The following is a 16974-nucleotide window of genomic DNA, read 5'->3' on the forward strand; positions in this document are numbered from 1 at the left end:
GAGATGCGGTCACTAAAATATAGGGTTTGAGAAGCTGTTAACTTTTTTTCTCCCCCAAATCTCGACTGAAGACGAGAAGAATTTATTGACTTTCAGAAAGAAAGTCGTGTCATCTGATTTCATTATGATGTAACCGTCACAAACCGCTGCTCACAAAGTGCATTTATAAAATATACACTTCTTGCCCTGTAAGTCGTGTCTATCTTTGTCTGTGTCTGTGTCTGTCTGTCTGTCTACATGAACAATAAAGCTAACATGCAAGCAGATAGCATTGCTATATGTCATTTTCATTTTTTAATTATGATGAGCAATGAGGAGAAGGCCCTCCATTCGTATCTCGTGTGGCTTGTCTGATACCATTGCTAGGCAGACACTTGAATGGAACCCTCAGGGGAAGAGGAGAGTTGGGAGACCAAAGCAGTCTTGGCAAAGAACAGTAGAGAGCGAGGCAAAAGACATCGGAACCACTTGGGCCTAACTGAGTGGGGGGGGCTGCCCACAATAGGTCCGCTGGCAGGTGTTGTTGGGGCCCTATGCTCCCGAGAAGTAACAAGGAATAAACTAAAACTTCTGAAATGGGACCGCTGATAACACGAAGAAGCAAGAGAAGATCAAAAGAAAGTGAAAATGATGATGACAGAGACGACAATGACCTTAATTACATTTTTAAAAGATGATGATAAGCCATGTTCATTCTTTTGAGCCAGTAGAAAATTTAACTCGAGGCGTAGAGAAAAACTGAATTGCAACAAGAGCACTAAATCACAAATATCCTCGACAAGACTATTCTCGTCAGAGTATATTTGTTGCTGAGTAGAGCTAGGACACCAAATGTATAGGGTGGCGAACAGAAGATACGCAGTTCTACCGAACAGAGCTGGTTGCCAAAGTTTGTCAACAAACCATGTTATGCGTATGCTCTGTTTTTCTTTCTCGGAGGCTTACATCTTCCAGCCCTAACCTTGCCGGAGTCGCATTCCGCTCTGTCAACAGCCCACAGTTACCACAGTCGTAGTTTTTGCGTGCAGCTGGCAAATTTCGTGGTTATGTTTGGAATCTCGCTGCTAGAAAGGGCAAGAAACAGTTGCTCGGCGCTATGGGTGAGCCTGCTCACCTCACCAAAGTATGAGGCTGGCCGTGTAGTAAAGTTGCTAATCACTCAACGCCTAGTTTTGCGAAGAAAGGGGCTGTGTCACCTGCAGCCATTACCGTCCAAACACTGATAGAAGCTACCCAGCTTCTCTCCTTCTCTATCTGTGCACGCTTTCAAAATGGCATTGATTAATCTCGTGTCTGTCTGCAGAAAGAAGAGATAAATAGGCACTGTCTAATGTGCAGCAGCCACAGGAGCTAGACTAAAGCATGAGATAGAGTGAATAGAGTGGTCGTAATGTGTGGTCTGCTGGGTCAAGGTGTGGCAAGCATGTCTTCATTTCAAAGCTGGAAGTGGTGGATGGGGGCAAGGGATATCTTGTTATCCAAATCATCGAATTAAGCAGAAACACTTTAGATTTTTATGTGAAAATACAGAAAATATTGATTGTAAAGGTCAGATCGAGGTAAAAGTAGTCCCCAAACCTTGTGGTCATTGGACAGTAAGGTGCAGAAGGGTGTGCTCATATTATCACTCTCACTGCCTTACCTTCATTAGCCTTTTTGCGTATCAGGGTTAGGATAAGCCGGAAATCAAGTAGAAAGTTTGCAGGAAAGGAAAAGTGCAGCAGACTGGCTGAGCCGAGTGCCATCAGAATGAAAACACTTCTGTGTCAGACGGCACAGGCACCATGCTACAGCAGCAGAATCACATTTTTGTTTTCTTCCATTTTTCTTGTTCGCTGATTTGGTGTTGCTAGAAGGGGCGAAGATTCACTTTGTTTGTTTGTAAGCCTAGACAATATTGTATGTGTTACATGTATACGATTTTACAGTCTGTCTGCTTGTCTTCTTGGCTGTTTGCATACACGCACTACTTCCTGCATGTCGTTTACGTCAGAGCTTGTACATTTGTGCGCGTGTTTTCATATTATTATTATTCCAGGCATATACCTTCTGGTATGATTTTTCTTACATCTGTCTTTTTCTCTGCTTAATGTTACTTGATTGTAGTCTCCCCCCGCCAATCAGTCTCTCATAAATATGTCTCTAAACATAAATATATCCACATATTCTACAAAGAAATTTTTTTTCACATGAGCATTTCACTCCTGAAATGCCTCATTCCGGTTTTCTTTTGCAATAAAACAAGAAAAAGAAAATCCGAGAACCCTATCCGTCCAAACGACAAGCGCGACTGCGCAGATTTAGTTGTCATGGCAACCACCCTAAGTCACATTTAGCATGACTTTCGGGGAGTAGGCAAGTCTGGCACCGCTGGTGCCTGGAGACTTCGGGAAGCGGCGTCCGTGACAGGCCGTCAAGCACACGTGACTTATCTTCAGCAGCTTCAAACAGCGCGACTTCAGTCAGTCCACGTGTTGTTAGCACCACTCCCCTCATCACCTTCCTCACTGGCAGGAAATCTTTGACAGAGCTCCAGTCACCTTCAAATGCTTTGGGCTTCTTAATAAGGTCGTAAGAGGAACTAGCTATCTCGAGTCCCTGCCATCTCTGTCGGCAGTGGCTGTTGTCATTAGCACTCAACTATTAGTCTCCAAGTCTGAAAAAAATGTCCAAGAATGTTGGGATGGTGTCTGACAAAGCTTCCTTCAACGTATCCTTAGTTTCACTCAAAATTTGGAATAGAAAATTATTTTATACTGTCCTCTCCATGCAATGATTTATTTTAAAAAAACCTAAGGATTTTTGGAGAAAACCACTTTTTGTTTTTAACTACACAGTTTGTGTAACCTAAAGGATTAAGCTCTTGATTGTCATTAGTTTTACACCTTTGGGAAGAGGTTTTTGAGTCACTCACGTTAAGCCTCACTCTGAAGAAAGACAATATTGCTCTCATAGATCACCAGGGACTTCACCTTACCACTCTTGAGACGCACATCTTGGTTCCTCCATTTGAAACCAGAGTGAGGCTTGCTATCGATGATGTCAGGTTTCCACCGTCTGATCCTTGTTAGAACATAAGCTGACAGCGTTTCGCGCTATCAGGCTCGAGAAAGAACAGTCTGGAAATGTCGGACAGGTCAGAAAGATTTCTTTCTATTCACTAAAGACAGAACTCTTCTTCGTTGATCCTTATTGTAAAGTTGTAAAAGCCTATCGATGGTGAAAAAATAGTCAAAAAACTCCCAGAAAAACCAAGGTACGGGAAAGTAACACCTGGCTCTCTCCCCTTAGTTTTATGAACTCTTAGAACCATTTACGTTTCACTTCTGCAAATAAGCTTGATGCATTTATGAACATTTTATGTTCCCTTTACTTTCTGTTTGGCACCTGTATGGTAACTGCTTTTAAAAGTTAACGAGGATGGGAAGAATTAAAAAATATTTAGCTGATAAATTTATTCCAGGCATCGAAACTGGAAGCATCAGTAAAAATAAATCAGAATAGAGGCAAAGAAATATGAAGTACATAAGGGGTAGAGAGACAAAAAGGGAGGGAGAAATGGAATGTGGAATGGGGGAGTCAGGGAAAGGAGGAATATGGAAAGCGAAAAACTGTACTTAGGCGTGCCTGCGACAGTGACAGTCTAATGAACAGCTGGTCGCACTCTATCATGAACTCTGGGGCTGGGTGTGCCGTTAGAGTGGTTCCATCAGCTGATAACCAACACGCCGACAATGACATGTCGAGATATCCCCCGGAACAGTCATGCGCCGTTCTGGAGGCTGTGAGGAGTCAAATCTGAACGAACGCAGGCGCAGCTTCCGCTCAAGGTGATCTTAAAGAACCGTAACCATCGACTGGGAATCTGGTTTCTTTATCTCACTGACCCGCCGTGGCAAAACCATCTATTTGTTTCGTTGCTTCCTGTCACGGGTATCCCTGCTAGATGTGTAGGGAACCTCTCCGGAGGCTGATAAAGTAAACGTGGTGAGGATTTTATGTCGTGTGAAGACTTTGGTGTTATACGAAGCCACTGAATCTGATATTCAAGTGTTCTGTAATGCAGAGTATGGCAGATTGTAGAAATACCTCAAAAGATCATGTTCTCAGTGCAAGTGCTGCTTCCCTGTAAGATGGGATGGGGAGAGATTTGTAAAAAGAGATGAGCTGCTGGCTGCGGCGATGCTGATGGGTGTAACTTTCATCTTCCCCCAACCCACCCTCCACGATGTAATTTGCTTTCACTTACGGGGTGTGGTCCCTATAGGTGCAAAGTACACCATCCTCATTGTCGAAAGTGTCGTACTGACCAGGACAATCATTGTGTTTTGTTTTTAACATTATGAGGTGTTCAAGATATCTTTGTTTAAAAACATGTTACTATTTCATTTTTATTTTTTTTGTTTCCTCCCTTCACTGAATGCGTCCGCAGGTAAAGGTAGTTTCCAGAAGTTCCGGGTGTCCCACGATAATAGCGTCTGTTCGCTTTGTTCAAAATTACTGCTTTTGCGTTCCATGTAGGAGATCCACAGCAGTTTTCTGAGGTGCTTGGTCTTCAGTGTTGGATCAACCAAATCGCTGAATTTTTGTTTTAGAATGACGCTAGAACTGTCAGCTGTCAAAGGACATACATTAATATACATTCAAATGACTCTAGTACTTCCAAAAATGAACTCGCGCCATCTGTTGCAAAAGTGCATCATGGCTTTTCAGACATCTCAGTATACTGTTCCTCTGTCTTACACTTTTCAGTTACTCCTCGTGGAATGTTTCCAACAATTAAGTCGGCTACCGAAGTCTGGGTCACATAACACTGTAAGTATCCTTCATGAAAAGGTTGTCCACAAACACAGGTGCTAACGGAAATGACTTTGCTTCCGAATGTTACACATTAACTGGGTTCGGCCGAGGTAGTCGTTATGTGTCATAAGAAGCACGAATATCTAATAGAAGGACAATTATCATGAAAGCAAAAATATCCTCCACATAAAATATTAAGATTCATGGAATTACACCGTAGCAAAAGGGTAGATAAAAGATAGATTTTTAATTTATCATAACCATGCAGTTTACAAATGGAACATTATAAATATAAACGCTCTGAAACTGCAACATGAACACGACGCCACCCTGTTGTGGAGTAAGGGAAGCAATTAGCACTGTCGGCGTTGGCACTCAAGGAAGGAAATAGCACGAGTTACCGAACTTTGACCATTAACAGCCGACAGCGCGGTGGTGAGGTCCATCATCACACTCGATTGCCGAGGTAGTCGTGTTTCATAAGAAGCAGGAATCTCTTATGTAACAGTGGAGAGAATAATCATAAAAGCAAAAAGAACCGCCACATAAAATGCTAAAATTCCTACATGTCATAGTAACAAAACAGTAAACAAGAGGAATGTTTTAATGCTATTACGACCATGCAGTTTACAAGTTAAGCAGTTGGAACATTTGATTATAAACAGCTCTCGTACTGTAACATGAACACGACGAGACTCACCGTTGTTGACTAAGGGAAGCAAGTAGCGCTTTTGGCATTGTCGCTTAAGAAAAGATAAAGCACGAGTTACTGAACTTTGACCATTAACGGAATCGATGGCGCGGTGATGAGGTCCATCGTCATCACCACACTCCATCGCCGCCAGCTCGCTGGAATGTATGCAAATTACACGACAAACGAAAAGAAATTGGGAGAAATTAACAGGTCCTTTGACGAAGCAGATAGTAAGAAATATTCATTCTGTCTATCATTCTGTTTGAACATAGTGCTAGTCTGGTCGAGAGTATTGACCATCATCGAGTGTCACATTGATTTGATGTTTGTATGCTACACAACGACTGAAATCTGCTGTATTTTCAATTATTGGGGACATGTAAGGATCAAAGGATTGACTTTATTTAATTTTTGTTCCGATGCTTCAGTTTAGCTCACTCAACACACTCGATTCAATGGCTTCAGACACTGCAGGTGCAGTCTGTGTCGCATAAATTTCAGGTGCGTGAAGTTCCTGATCGCGCATGCGCAGATCGCTCTTTTTTGATTGGTTGCTTTTGTTCTTAGGGGTGGGGGGAGAGCGCGGAGGAAAAGAAAACTGCGCGAGGCATCAGAGCGAGGGATCTCCCCCCTGCCCCTGGAGCCCACATGCTGCGCAGCGGGCGTAAACTGGGTCACAGAGAAGGGCGCCGTTTGGCGGGGGTGGGTGGGAGGTGCACGGGGCATCTGCCGTGCTGCCGGATGACGCATCGTCTCCGACCTCGGCGGGTCCGCAGCGAGCAGCGAATGAGAGAACAATTGCGTTAACGACCATCGCGATATCATTACAGTTGTGCGTGCGCTTCCTGCCCGTCCACGCATCATCCATCCTTCTGTCTCTCTTCCAAGAAAGGCTGCTCCTGCTGTTGTCCCAGCGTATGATTTCCACGATACCGAGACCCTTAGCGGCCTTAGTGTCACATGCAGCAACGTGCAACCCCCACCAACATCCCCTCCCCACACACACCCGCTTTATAAAAAATCGGAACAAAATGTCTGCTGGGGTACCAAGGGAGGTGAGTGGGGATGGGGTGTGGGGGACGATGACCGCAGATGCGTAGTTAATTGCGACTGGGAAGGAGGCGATGTGATCGTAACTTACGAAAACTCCAAATTTGTAATAGGATGGTGAGTAGAATGCCCCTGAAAGTTTGACAGTCACGTGCTTCGGCAGTCTGACAGTGTGACACGAAAAAGGCTGGGGTGGTGCGTGCACATTCCTCTGCAGCGTTAACTCCCCTGCTGCACACGCACTCCCAGAGGTCTGCACGAACGTGTGACAAGTCGCCTTTGCGTGACATGTCGACCCTTGACCAAAGCCTGTCAATAAGTGGTGCGATTCGGTGCGTTACTGTGTACACCACGAGGACATCGAATTCATGACCCGAGCCATCTTCGAAATGAGAGTTTCCATGGTTTTTTTTTTTTTTCTTTTTCGTTTTCTTTCAGATCAAAGGTATAACAAACTTCGTCGATTCCAAGCATCATCCATCCCTCTCTCTCTCCGTATTTATCTCTTCCAAGAAAGGCTGGTACGTATTATACAGTGCATGTCTTTAATCTTATCGGAGGTTTCTATGCTTGTGTTCAATACCGTAGTCAGACCTTTAAGTCCTTTGTTACAGATCGATTTATGTGGAGGACACAATTGTATAAGGGTGGTGTTGATAGGGCTGACTGGATTAGAAGTTTTCCCGACTTTGTATAAAGGTTTGTACACCTGTTTCTCCCCATTATTAAACCTCATCACAAACTCGCCAAACTACTCAACCACACATATCTATGTTTTATTACCTGCCTTGTAACATTTTGTGTAAAGTGAATGCTAGCTTGTTGTTGTTATCTTTCACACTCACACACACGCACGCACACGTTAGAGGACTACATATGACGACCCACACGTGCATGATACTAATCAGCAGCTCGCGATGCGCCAGTGGAGCGGCGCTGGTGTCGGTGACGAAGGCGCCTCGCATGGAATGCAGCAACAGGATGAGGTGTTGACATTTTACTCACGGCAGCCATCACTCCAGCTGCGTTTTTACCCCGTTCCGCCCTCCATCGCTAGGAAGATGCTGAGTGTGTGATGAAACATACTACTAGTTTTTGTTTTTTTAAATCGTGACACTTTATATTTGTTTACCCTAAATATGTGAGCACCGCGTGGTTGTGGTTGGGGGTGAGGTCGGTGGGCTGGTGGGTGTAAGTCGATACACTAACAGACGCAACGTTTCTTTCTTTCACTGTTTGGTGAAACTTTTCCTTTAAAAGTAAAACGTACGTCCATTGTTTATTTCATTCAGAAAGTGATGCACACGCGTATTTATTGTTCCAAAACAGCGGACATATATTCACAGAAAGACACATCTGGTTACGTCAAGTTTACGGCGTTGTGTTGACCACGTAACATTATTCTCCGTTTCCGCATTATGGACGTATTTCATCTGAAACTGGTCTGCTTTCCTTTTTTGAAAGAAGAATATTAACCCCCTCCCACTACAACAAACAAGCAAAATCAAAGAAACGAAAACCGATGAGATGCTACTCGAGCGTCCTAACGAAACAATTTCAAACCATAAAATATTCCGAGACTTGATCTCCATCTCACCATTAGATGCGACACTCAAGCCACCAAAATGTCTGTCTCACCTAATGCCAACAGTCTTGTGTTGACCTTCTACACCAGCAGCAGCCTTTCACTGCAAACGTTGATGCAGAAACATGCAAAGGCAACAAGAAGCAGTTTATACAGTCATTCATTTCATGTAATCAGCATCTCAGGTGTAATGCAGTATGTCGCTATCCTCGGAACTTCGTTTGAAACAGTTTTGTAAAATGAAAAATTCCCTATGACGAAAACGTCAAATCTTTAAGACAAATCTTTAATGTCGAGGTAGACAGAGAGAAGAAAACATAGAACATGGTGCATGAGAGGAGGCAGTGTCATTCACCTTAGATACCAGATCTTGCCATTCATCTTAGTCAACCCGTTCTTAAGACTTTAGTTTTATTTTTTCACGAAAACCTAAGATGAATATATCTGTCAAAAGGGTTAATAACGAGTTGTACGAATGCCACGGTGGGTAACACCGGGTGTTGCCTGGCATCTACACCCGGATGCAGTCTGCACCCTACATACATCCTCCCTGGATTCTACACCGAGCACTGTTTTCCTCGTTTCTGTCTGGATCCAATTTGGATACCGCTAGGGTGCCAAATCCTGTCCACGTGAAAGAACGCATTTTCGATGGTTTGAGAGAAATTGGCTTGTGTCTGTTGTTACATCCGGGTCTCTGTGACGCAAGACAAGAATCCTGTCATGTCTACCTAGGCCATTGTCTAAGTTTTGACTTTACATTGAGGCACAGTTAAACATGCGACTGGACACTGGAGACCTCAGCGCTTTTGAATTTTATCGCCATCGACCGTTTACCCCTTTCATATTTCAATATACTTTCACTGTTGGATAATCTACTGCTTAGTATTTCTAGAACGCACTATCGACTATAATAACGAACCCCGACACCATCCCACCCACCCCACACCCTTCCATTCCTTGAGTAGGTGAAGGAAGAAAACCACGAGCACCAGGAAAACAAAGAAACGATCGTCGGTTATGTGGGCCAGTGTTTTTCTTGCTTCACATGGTGTGACTTCAACGTACCGCTGTCTTGGCGTTGGCTGGTGTTGGAACTCGTCAAGATTTCAGCAAAAGCGCCTTTAAAAAAATATTGGACTTCATTTATTCAGCTGACCGACATTGCTGTCTCCGCCCGCGAACCATGACAACCGCGAGATTACGTTTCACGCGCGCGTGCGGAAAGTCACGTAATAGACAGGCAGCGCTCCCTGCCGGATGCCGCCACAACGTTCTCGGCTAGGGGGCGCTAGCGACTGGCGTCAACTCCTCCAGCGGCTGACGTTTCGTGAGTTTGAATGCGGCTCGACCATGAATGGCAGCCATGGAGGCATAGCTTTCCTCTTTTATTTTTTGTCAAATCCGAGAAGCTATCCAAACCTTAATATGAGCGAAGATGATGTGTGTAGAGGGAGAAGCTAGCCACAAAATAAAGAAATGTGACATATATATATATAGCCGTGCCGAAAGAATGGCTAACAACTGACAGACCGACCGACGGGTAGATGGCGGGATGCATGCATAGATGGATAGGCGGGCGGATGGCATTCAACTTACTTACTACCTCGCACTTCTCGAGAAGTTTCTATCGTAACGAGAGTTTGAAAAAAAAAAACCCTGAAAAAGCGCGCCATAAATTTGAACTAAACGAGCAAATAACAAAAAAACAAAAACCACACACCCATTGATCGAAATGGTCTCAAACTCTCAGTGGCTTTAAATTGTTAGCTCCATTACCCTGATGAGTGAATGTGGGGGGGGGCTGTGTGAGGTCTGCGCGTCGGTTACAGTCTGGGGGTGGGGAAGGAATGGAAGGCAGCTGAAGGGTGACACGAACTCTTCCGTCATCGCTTCGATCCTCTATGGCACAAACATCATCTTTCCCGCGGGGATAACTTGCATCCCAGGCCCCTCCATACGAACCACTGAACGTAGCCAATGACCAACAATCTGAATGCCAACAGCCTGAGCTCTGCCTCGGCCTTTCCGCCTTTCGCCTGTGAAAACAGGACGCACAACATTTTTGTGGGGATGGAGAGGGGATGTGGTTTTCAGAGAGAGAGAGAGGGATGAAGAGGGGAGAGGAATAGAAAGAGGGAGAAAGATTTCACTGGGCAGAGGAAGAAGAGAGACTAGCGCCTTTTTCACGTGACTGGCCAGGAGCTAAGAGTATAGAGGTACAATAAAAACATGTTAGACTGATTAGCGGACAGACGAGTGGATTATCATCTTAACGATCCCCTACAGATATGTGCATACAAAGAATCATTGTGTGAGTGTGGGTGTGAATGTTCCATTCATTGACGTTTTCTCTGTTATCAGAACAGGTCATCCTTTTGCATTCCTGACAATGTTTCATATTTTTAAATATGTTCTGATAAACACAAAATAATAAATAGTGCTCCTATTTTGAACATATATGCACACATGTTAATGTATTCAAACATGTACCATGTGTGTTCTTATTAAGACGTACTAGGACATTCGACACAATTTAGACATGTAAAAAAATTTGCTGTTTAAGAATCGTTCTAGTAACAAAAACGCTCAGAAATGGAACGCGTGGAGACAGACTGACAGACATGTGTGCGTTCACACGCGTGTCCAAGTATTTGCCCCGTTGTGAAGACGCGCGTGACGACTGTGTGTGTCGGTTGAGAAGTAACGCACATTTCAACATCCACAAGTCAGGACCAGTCGTCACAGTTGTGGTGATGTGGAATTGCGATGTTCTTTCATGGAAAATTGAAAACGTCTTCTGCGGACTGTCTGGAGGATCCCAGTCTAGGATTGTGCACAAATGTGTGGCTGTTATTTTTCGGGCGTCTTATTAGCCTTTTCCAAGGTTCCTGTCGGAGCATAGATAAAGAGGAGTGGGGCGAGGAGTGGGGCGACGAGTATTGGCTTTTTGCGCTGAGCGCTTTTCACGCTGCTAACAGCTCTGCAGCCTGTGCTCCCAATCGACCTGACCTTCGACCCGAGAACCTCTCTCTCTCCAGATCCATAACTGCTGCTTCCGATCTGACCACATCTGTCGACGACTCTTCAAGTAAAGCGATGTTTATTTACCGATCAACAAAACTGTTATACATTTACTTCTTTCTTTCAGAATTTCTAAGCCAAAATGCATAAAGTGAGGCTTACTTGCGAATCAACAAAACAGCACAACAGTGGCTTCAATGTTGCCATGATTTCTAAACATGAATGCATAGTAAAATTTATTTACAAGCGTGCCTTCTAAACCTACACATCTGGGGAGACCATTCTCTGTACCATACTTTGATACTATTTTTTGTTGTTGTTGTTGAGTGGGAACGTTCTGAAGAATATTGTTCGTTTTGTTTTGCATATTTACGCTTAAAGTATATACATGGCGTCTTGAAACAACTTGACTAACCTGTGCTTCGGATTTTCTGCTTTTACTTTTTTTTTTTTTTTTTTTTTTTTGAATGCCCTTTTTTTTTTTTTAACCTGGGAGTTCAGTTGCTGTTAACATTTGAATATATGGAACATTGTTCGATTAAACAGATGCGTTTAAAAGTGTGTGTGTGTGGGTTTTTTTTCTCACATTTAATTATAAGACAATACATTTTTCATCTATCCTTCTGTCTCTGTCTCTCTCTCTCTCACATACACAGGGACTATGCAACGTGCACCGATATCGACAACACCTTTCGAAACAGCAAATCAGTAGCTGCCAGATGTACTTTAAATTACTTTCTCAGCCGATCGCCTTTCTGGTCGCCCTCCCTTTTACAGGAGGGTTACTTTAACCCAGATGCTTCATTTTCTTTCTGAAGAAAGCGTCAAGTAGTTCGTTGTCGGCGTCACAATAAAACACGCGACAGCTGCGTTTGATCTTCAGAGCCCGCTCTGTGACCCCACAAACCACCCACCTTTTTTTCCCCCGATGTTTGGCGCCTGAAGATCGGCGTCCAGCGACTTCCGTCCCATGACCTCCTTGGTCCTGAGCTCCGCGATAGCTCAGCTGTTGCCGCTGGAAGAAGATTGAAAACGCTTGCCTGTGAAGTCTTCGCTGCAGCACTGCACAGCACAGCACGAAGCTGTAGCGACGTGGCAGGACTTGACGACAGGGCGAGTCACCTGACGCGAGTCGCCGGCAAAGTGCATAACCATTTACATACAAAATGTTGTCAATTATACGACGTGACAACAGCGAACCTAATAGCTTATCCTTGGCTGAAACAACAAATTAAGGATGTTTGCTATATACTACAATAAAACCGAAGGCTGTGTAACCCCAAGAAGCGTAACGCTTACGTTTTATTATTATCATTATTATTCGTCCATTTGTTGAGTAGAATCTGAATGCTTTCACGTTATTGATATATTCGTGTCCCACACAACGTAACCAGTATTATGTTACAGCATTACCTTCTACTCCATTTCAACGCTTTTTTAAAAATCTGTCTGTGAAACACACTGCCTTTACACGTGATCTTTCAGTGCGATGGTCTGACACCATCACAGACTTTTGTAGTTAGGTTGATTGAGAGGTTACTAAATGAACGGGAATAATACTTAGACAACAGCCAAAGCACAAAAATGAAGGCAACTTTTTTTTGTTCTACCTTTTTTAAAAAGTCTCTCTACTTTTCTTCTTCCATTTTAAAGACCGTATATTATTATGTCATTTGCCTTCTTTTCTCTGTACACATAAAGTATTAAACATTGATGTGAGGGAAAGGTTTTGTTGTTTTTTTTTAAATCTGATCTTTCGCGAATAAGACTTGACAGCCTGTCTTCCATAGGGAGGAGGAGGCTAAGGCGATCACACTCGACATTGCAGATGTGCTTGAATGTTTTTAACGTTTCTTATTTTGCCGACTGAACAGTTCTCCACTTTACACTCGGCTGACCACCCTCCAACCAGTTTAAAATCGACTTATTTCACTCCTTACAGTTTTTTAAAAAGCAGAAAAAATAGAAATAATTTTCTAATATCGCCTGTTTTGCTAGCCAGAACAGAAACTCTTCCTTCGTCTCTGTTTCAAACATCGATGACTGCGATAATGCCTGCCTACTAGGGGTCCAAACCTTTGCACCTGTGTGCGTTTGGTGTCCCAGGGGAAAGAAACCCAAGTGAATATGGAGCCTTTTCTTATCTAATGCTTGCCGTGGGCCTAACTGTATTCGAACTTTTAGTCACGGCTAACCGCAAATCCCATGGTCATTCATCACAGAGCCCCGAAACCCTACTGGTCGGGGGTGGAGTAGGGATAAACAGGGGTCAACAAGACACTGGTGGTGCTGTCTGCTGCCTACTCTGCATGTCCTACATGAACTCTGTTCATTTGAACCCCTGGTAGCGTATCGAGACCGCTGTTGGGAGGTTACTAGCACACCCCACTTGTTGCACTAATCTATATGCATGAAGTGATTTCCATTTATGGGCTCCGTCATGTCGCACTGCACCCTAGATCGCAGACCACAAAATAAATAACCCGAAAAGTAAAAATGGCTAGGGTCAGGTCGGACAAAACTGTTGCCCTGACCTTTGAAATGCGTTTTCACGCCAAAGCAGGAGGTGAACATTGTTTTCTGAATGCACCTACCGACGAGTGACTTACTTTTGTCGCTGAAATAGGCCATTTTTTAATTTCTGACTGATGTGCATGATTGCTCGAGAATATTTATGGAAACTTATTCCCACTTTTAGATTTCTAGACCTTGTTATTAATATACAGTAATAGGAATTCGTGTACTTAAGCTCACTTTGAATAAATGCGAAAACATTTATGAAGTTTGCACAAGAAGCCATATAAAGATAATCCCAAATGCTTTAAAGGACAACTGTTAAGTTTGTGACACTAGAAGTGAAAACCAATTTTATTATTGCCAAATTATTGGTATTTAATTACTATCATATCCAATGCTGATTTCAATTGTGGCATCGAACTAGACATCTGGACTAGGATTTCAAGTTGTTGGTTTTTTTGTTTTGTTTTGTTTTGTTTTTCTGGGGGGAGGGTTGTATTCATACCGTGGATCTGTTGGTGTATTAACCGAGTGGTTTTAGGGTCAAATATATTCGCTTTTTTCACATACTATAACACTTTAAGGTAATATTATGTAAAAATAATGATAACACACTTGAAACAAATTATTGAAGTCTTCAAATGAGAAACGCATTTCAATTCTTTTGCTCGGTGTAAATATAATACTAGGCTGTTCGAAATGTTCAGTTATACACATGCAAATGTATGCACACGCACACTCATACACACACATGCAAACGCGTGCAAAATTAGCTTCTACATTGCTAAGCAATGTACCAAATGTTAACAATATGCGAAAAACTAATTACTAATCATTACATTACAATAGCACGACGATTGTATATCACCATTGATATCAATTAAATATTTCAATTAAAAAGTCTAGTAAAAATAACCCCTGCAAGCAGAAAAAAATGTTTAAGCTAAAAAAAAAAAACTTTCGTAAAAATTATACAACAGCGTATAGCACTCTTTTGTAAACAAAGCCTATTTCATAAGGTCTTTTGACTGTAGTTAAAAGCTTTCTTGTTACGCATTCCCCACCACCAAGCACTGAGCAAAGTTCAAGGGAAATAACTCAAGCAATTTATATGTCAACAAAGCTACTTTCCCTTTATTCGGCATTCGCAGCGTTTTTTTCCTAGTTCTGTGCAGCATGTGGTTTAGCAGGAGTTATAGCTGGGATTTGAGAAATAACACATTGCAGTCCATAACCGTTAAAAACATAAGTAATATTTTCCTCACAGAATTTTAAGTTGCGAATACAGCACATACATAGAAGATCGTGGCTAGACGATCGAGTCTGTCACTTCATTACGACCTATGCAACCTCGACCTCCTACAACCTGAGAATGGAAGCCTGAGTAGCTGACAATGTGCTGCGGGTAAAATATTTTGCGTGACTGATTTGCAGGATGAGATAGTGTAAGGCTCGCCTACACAAACGTTTCCCGACTTCGCCCAAGCATCGCATTGCATGCCACAGCTGAGCGACATCGCCAAATCCCCAAGTTTGCACTACGTGACGTCACAATGCGCAAATTGTGTTGCGCAGACCGTCGAGGCAACATGGCGCGCACCTGTGAGACCAGTCTTGTGTTTGTGCTATCGAGCAAGGTGACCCGCCAGCTTGCCCTCGTTTGTCCGACAAAATGAAGAACCAGCCAGGCACGTCGCGTCCCTAAATTTGTGGCTGGGGAACAATACAGCATGGTGGTAAGTGCTGTGCCTTTCTCCTTTCATAGCTCGATTATGGGAGGGGGTGTCACTCTGAAAAATCGTGAGATCGTCGGCAAAGGGAAGCAGACGGATTCATGTTCCGGAAGAGTGATCCTCGATGATGCAGTGAAAAGAGACAATGTTTATAAAGCTTGTTGACTTGAATTTTCGTCTCATAGAGATCCGTTAGTGATTGTTTGGCGTATTTTACGCAGTATTTTTGTTCTGAAAGAAAAAGTTCTCTGATGATTCGAACTGAGACAGTCAGGAGTTACTGATTGTTTGCTGTTTTGTCTGCAGGCGCAGAAAACATGAAGCAAGAAATAAGAAACAATTCTGAGACTCGAAGAAAAGAAATATTTGAGACTCATCACATCTTAATGTAAGTCAAAAGTGAAAAAAAAATTATGACAAGTAAACAGGTGTTCTTCAAAATATATAAGTACACAAAAGTGTTTTCTATAACTCATTCATGAAGCCTATGTTTAGTGAACAGAACTTGACAGTTATTTTTTTAAATCATTGATTTATTGGTATTGCAGCATGGAAATAGATATTTCTTGTTTTGTCGTTTTGTTTTGACCATTGATTGTTTTTTTTTTCATCTCACTTACCTCTGTTCTCTATGTGGCCTTATGAGAGGTGTAAGGTCAGATCTGATAACCTCATTGTTTCTGTGACAGATTGCTTATGGACCTCATTTTTATTCACATTCAAACACATCATGTTTGTTGACAGGACATTTCTCTGAGGCCATATACTTTATAGCCATGTACAACTTTGTACAGAATGTTTCTATTTTTGTTTTTTTAAATTTATGCATCTAGAAAGAGTCTACCAAAGAGTTAAGAGAAAACAGTTAATTAAAATTTTTAAATTATTTTGGCAAAATCGCAAACAAAAAACGTATGTTGAAAAGAAATCTTTAGAGGGCTTTTCAGTGTCAGTTGATCTTTGTAAAAAAAAAATATATATATATAGATTTCAAAAATGAAAGCATTTATAGTAGCATGGATAGAAACTTATGGATAGAAACTTAAAGTATTAATTTTCACTTTAAACTATAGTTTTTTAAACTGTTAAACCTGCTAGGGCTATCAACATCATGATAACATTAGTCATTTTTAAAATTATTATTTTTTTTTAGTTATATGAATTATGCAGTAAAAGTAAAGAAATGCTCTTTAAGTTCAGCACATAACAGTTACTGTTTTGACTCGGTAGATGCAGTTGTTACACAATCACAAATGTAAAATAAAAAAAAACTTTTTTTAATGCAAAACTGCCTAAATGTAACCATCTAGAAAACCCCTTTTTAAAAAAATATTTTTTAAGGTTATAGTCTAATTTGATGGATTTAAATAAAATAACAGTCAGCATAATAGATTGAGCCAACTGAGCACCTTTGTTAGGGTAAAACAATTTCTGTGCAGACTGTATATGGTACATTCTTGTCCAGTCATGTATTGTAGACCATGTGCATTTTCTGTGTTCAACAGTATTAAGAAAAAAAAAATGCTGAGTTTTTTTTTAATCTATCAAAACTTGTTTTTGCTTTTATCAAA

At 42.1% G+C, this 16974-nt stretch overlaps 1 protein-coding gene across 7 annotated transcripts in view; it reads left to right on the forward strand.

Moving 5' to 3' along the window:
- Positions 1–6557: 6557 nt before the first annotated feature.
- Positions 6558–16974, forward strand: part of LOC112558328 — a 74832-nt gene continuing 64415 nt past the window's right edge. For 4 of the 7 annotated variants that reach the window (XM_025228749.1, XM_025228750.1, XM_025228748.1 and 1 more), the window contains exons 1-2: positions 15105–15406; positions 15710–15791. The gene's annotated coding sequence lies outside the window, so the exon portion shown is untranslated. Of the gene's footprint in view, positions 7066–14867; positions 15407–15709; positions 15792–16974 lie in introns of those variants that run through there. The other 3 variants (XM_025228759.1, XM_025228746.1, XM_025228752.1) reach the window with 3 other exon arrangements.

Source organism: Pomacea canaliculata, linkage group LG2, assembly GCF_003073045.1.
Source record: "Pomacea canaliculata isolate SZHN2017 linkage group LG2, ASM307304v1, whole genome shotgun sequence".
Lineage (NCBI taxonomy): Eukaryota > Metazoa > Mollusca > Gastropoda > Architaenioglossa > Ampullariidae > Pomacea > Pomacea canaliculata.